Below are 6459 nucleotides of genomic sequence, written 5' to 3' on the forward strand. Positions count from 1 at the left end.
ATATTGTCAATAGGTCATCAATATTTACAAATTTCTTCACTATAACATGTTGTGGGGAAAAAGAATGAGGCGTATAATCGCATATTATTTATTATACACAGCAGAGAATTTTACTTATATGTTATTGTTGGTCATTATAATAAATTAATCATCATCATTGTCCTTTTATCTATAGGTAAGCATTATTTTCCCTCATACTCACCTAAAGGTTTTGCTACAAGATAGATTTTGTGTCTTCAAGAAAAAGGGCACTTTTGGAACTTCATGGACAATTCTCTGCAAATTCTTATCATTCAAAGAATTGACTTTATTATTAGCTTACAACCTAACTCCACTTAGACAATTTTCTGATCATGCCAGGAGACACCCAGAGTTTCAGGTATTCTTTAATCAAGAAGCATTTGAGCTTTTGAAAGCAGAGAGATGACCTAAATAAAAACTAATTACATAGGATCAAGTGAACTGATGAGGAGAACTAGATTTGATTATTAATTTGAAATGTTGAGGTCTAGTTGTGGACTTTCAAGTTGTATACACTCAGAACATTTTTTTTTGCCTTTATATTTCTTGGCTTCACTGTATTGTTTTAAGCTCAAATAAACTTTTCAATAATATCTGGTTTCCAGTGAGCTCTGAGAATTCATTGACTTTCACTGATGTTCTTTGACTTGACATTAATCATTTTCAGGGAGTTAATGAATTATCTTTGTTCTTAAATGGATATCACTGGATAAATCAGCTGTACTTCCAAGATTATTCAGTTGTCATGCTTGAAAATTAATCGGTTTAGTCGTGCACAATTATTTATTTATTTTTATTTATGTATTTTACGTCTATAGCACAGTTTTCCCTCCCTTCTCTCATCTCATTCTGTGTCTTTGCCTTCATTCTCCCAATCCACTCCCCACTCCTGTTTCTGTTCAGAAAATGGCAGTTCTCCCATGGGTATCAACAAAGTATGACATATCAAGTTGCATAAGACTAAGCAACCCTCCCCCGTGTATTTAGGCTGAGTAAGGCAATCCACTGTGAAGAATAGGTTCCCAAGAGCCAGCCAAAGCATTAGGGACAGCCCCTGCTCCCATGTTAGGTGTCCAGCAAACAGACCAAGCTAAACTGTCACATATAGGCTTAGGTCAGTCTCATTCAAGCTCCCTGGTTGTTGTTTGGTTGTTGTTTCAGACTCTGTGAGTTCCTATGAAACAGATTAATTGCTTCTGTAGGTTTTCTTGTGATCTCCTTGACCCCTCTGGTTCCTACAATCTTTCCTCCCTCTCTTCAGTGGAATTTTCCGAGTTTGGCCTAAGGTTTGGCTGTGGGTCTGCACCTGCTTCCATCAGTTACTGGATGAAGGCTCTCTGATGACATTTGAGGTGGTCATCAATCTGATCAGAGGAGATGGTCAGTTCCAGCCTATGTATCCACTATTGCATGGAGTCTTAGATGGAATCGTTCTCGTAGATTTGAGAGTTTTCTACCTGACCCAGAAAAGCTCCCTCTTTCTAGTTATCTCCTTCAGTACTCTCCTCTCTACCCACCCCCAATATGGTCTCACAGTTCCCATCCATACCTACCCCCAGTCCACCCAGGAGATTTATCCTGCTTCCCCATCCCAGGCAGATACATGTGTATCTTCTCCGCTTGAGCCATACTTGTCCCTTAGCTTCTCTGAGTCTGTGGATTGTAGCCTGGTTATACTTTACTTTACATTTAGTATCCACTTATGAGTGAGTACATACCATATTTGTCTTTCTGAGTCCTTACCTTACTCAGGATGACATTTTTTCTAGTTCTATCCATTTGCCTTTAAGTTTTCTGATATAATTTAACAGCTGACTAATGCTTCATTATGTAAATGTATCATATTTTCTTTTTTCATTCTTTGGTTGAAGGGCATCTAGGTTGTTTCTAGATTCTGGCTATTATAAACAAAGCTATTATGAACAAGTTACCTGCTGGTATAATTGAGCATTTTGGGGTGTATGCACAAGAGTGGTAGCTGGGACTTGAGGTAGATGAGTCCCAATTTCCTAAGAAACCACCATATTGATTTCCAAGGTGGCTGTACAAGTTTGTACTCTCACAAGCAGTGAAGGATGCTCCACATCCTTGATAGCATGAGATATCACTTGTGTCTTTTGTCTTAGCCATTCTGACAGATATATGATGGAATCTCAGAGGTTTTGATTTGCATTTCCCTGATGGCTAAGGATGTTGAACATTTCTTTATGTATTTTTCTGCCTTTGAGATTCCTCTGTTGATATTTCTCTGTTTAGGTCTGTACCTCATTTTTAAATTGGATTATTTGGGTTTTTTTATATCTGTTTCTTGGGTTCTTTATGTATTTTGAAGATCATCTGTCAGGTGTGGAGTAGGTGAAAATATTTCCCCTTCTGTACGCTGCTGTTTTGTCCTAATAACAGTGTTCTTTGCCTTACAGAAGTGTTTCAGTTTCATGATATCCCATTTATTAATTGTTGACCTTAGTGTCTTGTTGCAAGGGAAGGAGCTGCTTGTTCATCCTGGCCACCCAGCTAGCTTACACCTGAAATAATCACACAGAAACTGTGTTCATTAAAATACTGCTTGGCCCATTAGCTCTAGTTTCGTATTGGCTAATTCTTACATCTTAATTTAATCCATTTCTATGAATCTGTGTATCGCCATAAGGCAGTGGCTTACTGACAAAGATTCTAACCGGTGTCTGTCCATGGCTTTTCCCTGACTCTGCATTCTTCCTCCCAGAATTCAGTTCCATCTTCCCCACCTAAGTTCTGCCCCATCAACAGTCCAAGGCAGTTTCTTTATTCATTAACTAATGAAAGCTGCCCATAGACAGAAGGAGCTCCTACACCAGTGTCTGTGACACTGGTTTCTATTCAGGAGGTGGTCTCCTGTGTCAATGCATTCAAGACTATTTCTGACTTTCTCTTCAATCAGATTAAGTGTAGCCAGATTTAAGTTAAGGTCTTTGATCCACTTGAACTTGAGTTTTGTGCATGGTGATAGATATGGATCTCTTTGAATTCTTTTACATGCTGACATCCAGTTATGCCAGCACAATTTTTTGAAGATGCTTTCTTTCCTCCATTGTATAGTTTTGACTTCTTTTTCAAAAACCAAATGCACATAAGTATGTGGTTTTATGTCTGCGTCTTCGATTCGATTCCATTTATCCACCTGTCTGTTTTTATACCAATACCACACTGTTTTTATTACTAAAGCTCTGTAGTAGAACTTGTGATCAGGGATAGTGATACCCCCTCACCTGGCCATTCTTTTATTCTACAGGATTGTTTTAGCTAACCTGGATTTCTTGGGTTTTTTTTCATATGAAAATGAGTATTTTTCTTTCAAGGCTAGTTAAGAATTGGAATTTTGATGGGGATTGCATTGAATTTGTAGATTGCTTTTTGGTAAAATGGCCATTTTTACTTTGTTATATCCAAAAGTCATCCAAAGAAATTGAGCTAGTATCTGTTCTAGAGAGTTTCAAACTCATGTGTGGTAGGAATATCACTTTCTGGTAGGCCAAGCAACTTAGCAAATGCATGTACACTGAAAACAATTCCCCTGAAATGTGGATTCCCACCCTAATTGTGATGTTTTACTCCCTCTCACCGTGTCCCTGACCACAGTGTAGAATCTACTTCTGTATTAGTCTCTATGATTTAGACTTCCTAGCTGTCATCAAGTGTCCGAGATTCAGCACTTCATTTCAGTGCTCACTGAACCCAACTATAGTGAGCCTTTCTCAAATATCCTTAGATATAGGCTAGCAGAACTTCACCCTTAGAGAGCCTGAATCCTACACCTGACTGGACAGCTCCACCTGTAACAAACCTGGGTCAACTCAACTTACAACTCAGAGCACAAGGAGTGGCATGCACTGTACTGGCAGACATAATCACGCTGCTTCTAATAGGTTATAATTTCAGGGTCTGAAGTAAATGACATTTCAAAGCAGGCATTGTTCAAGAAATATACTTCACAATAAGCCTGAAAGACTCTGCAAAAAGAAAAAGCAATTTTCTCCAACCAAAGGGAAAAGTAGCTTCTCACTGATAAAATTGCTGACATCTAAAACCATTAATGCAAAGAAAGAAAAGGAATTTAAGACAGGGTGAAACGCACTTCGGTCCTTCCTCTGTCCCTTGCTAGCTATGAAACTTCAGACAGTCATTTAACCTCATGGAATCTGTTTCATTATCTACCTAAGTGGACATCTGGGAGAACTTCTAGATAATATAATACATGTGAAAATATATGTATAAAAGTTAATGTGTCGAATTAATATAAAGTATTATACCATTAAAACAATGATTATTAGACTTCTTAGTGGGTAAAGAAAATGTAAGAACAATTTGCAAAGTTCACACTAAGAACTTGAAATCTGCGGTCACACTCAATAAAGAATAATCTTGCTCTTTTAATAACAGATAAACTAAAGCTGTGTATTTTTTAACCTAGAAAAGTAGGAATTTATTAACAAACTGCCCTCAGCTAATGCCCATCTAAAATTATATTTAGATTAAGATATGAATTCCATTGTTCAATACCTTCAACCTGTCCCCCAAATAAGGTGGAAAATGTCTGAGCATTAAAATAGACAACAAAAGACAAGTCATCAGTCAAATTTTGTGAGGAGGGTTATCTGTCTATTGTGTTATTTTCATTGGTCAATAAAGAGACTGCCTTGGCCCCTTGATAGGACAAAAAATTAGGTAGGCGGAGTAAACAGAACAGAATGCTGGGAAGAGGGCTATGAGGCAGATGCCATGGAGCCAGCCACCAGGTCAGACATGTTAAATCTTTTCCGGTAAGCCACCATCTTGTGGTGCTATACAGATTATTAGAAATGGGTTAATCAAGATATGAGAGTTAGCCAGTAACTAACTCTCTAGAGATAACGGGCCAGGCAGTATTTAAATGAATACAAGTTGTATGTTGTTATTTCCGGGGCTAAGCTAGCCGTGTGGGAGCCGGGTGGGATGAAAAGCAGGCCTGCCCGCAGCCCCTTACTGCAATTTTGAATGACATGATTGTGAGGAACAGGTGATTTGATGTTCCAACCCAACTTAACCTTGAATACCTTTTGCTAGTGTGAATATAGCCTGAACTTGAACGTGATTTAAAAAGAACACATTACCATCAATAAGACTCATCATGTTTTTCTTAAGATGGACTACCTCACCATGATGAAGCTCCACCATGAAAAGTCAATAAAATGTAATTGGTGAAGTGGAGGAGGTATGGGGGAGAGTCATCTGGTCAAGAAACCAGTAATTAGACATGTTTTAATAAAAAGTGGGTGTATTCATAAAAACAATCCCAACCAGGTATTGCAATGGCTGTGAGGAAAAGCAAAGATGTGATGGACCTCAACAGATGAGGTTTGCTTTTGTGTGGAGGCTCAACAATGTGCTATAGAGCTGATGTCTCATTGTAAACTGCATAGATTGGTGGTTATTTTCCTTTCCTTTTGTTTTTAAAATTCTTCTTTCATACAATACATACCAAACACAGACTTTCTTCCCTCCATTCCTCCTACCCCTGTCACAGAGATCCCCTGCTCCTCTGCTTCCCTTCACAAAAGAGCAGGCCTCCAAAGGGACATCATCCAAATATGGCATAACCAGATGAAAAAAAAATAACAATAGGCAAAAACCTTCATGTCAAGGCTAGACAAGGCAACTCAGCGGGAGGAAAAGAGTCCCATAAGCAGGCAAAAGAGTCAGAGACACCTCCACTCCCAACAAAAACCTCAAACTAAACAACCACAGCTTGTATACAGAGGGCCTAGTGCAGGCCCGTGTTGTGGTTGTTGCTTCAGTCTCTGAGATGACTTATAAACCCTGCTTAGCTGATTCTGTCAGTGGTGTTCTCCTGTTGTCCTCAGCTGCGCTAACTCCTACAATCCTTCCTGCCCATCTTCTGTGGGATATTTACTTGGTCAGATATTATTCTGTCTTAGACAACCACAGGTGCTGTGATGGGAACTAGTGGAACAGTCCTGTAATATCTATTTCTTTGAATTTGTTATAAGTTTAGTGACTCAAAGTCTTCATCTACAACATAGCTGATAATTTAAAACATGAATTGCAATGAGTGCTTTGGCAACTTCTTTGTGTGATTTTTTTCATCAACCTCATTAACTCTATTATATAGATACTGTTAATATAAACATTTATAAATATGAGGAAGCTAAGGAAAGAGGTCCCATAACTTGACCATGTCTTAGTGGCATGTTAGAAGCAAAATTTAAGCCCAGCATTGTCCTTATGCAAAGGTGTCTTAGAAAACTTGGTCTTTGCCAGGTTTCCCAAACATACTACTTGGGCATGCCTCTAACTTACTGAGCTAGCAATCCCATCAGGAAAAAGAAATTGGGTTGCTCTAATGATGTTTCCTCTTAGTTAGCAAGCACCAGCCTCTTGTAATTACTGCTTCTGTTACTA

The sequence above is a fragment of the Myodes glareolus genome, chromosome 11 (genome assembly GCF_982192425.1).
Source record: "Myodes glareolus chromosome 11, mMyoGla1.1, whole genome shotgun sequence".
Taxonomy (NCBI): domain Eukaryota; kingdom Metazoa; phylum Chordata; class Mammalia; order Rodentia; family Cricetidae; genus Myodes; species Myodes glareolus.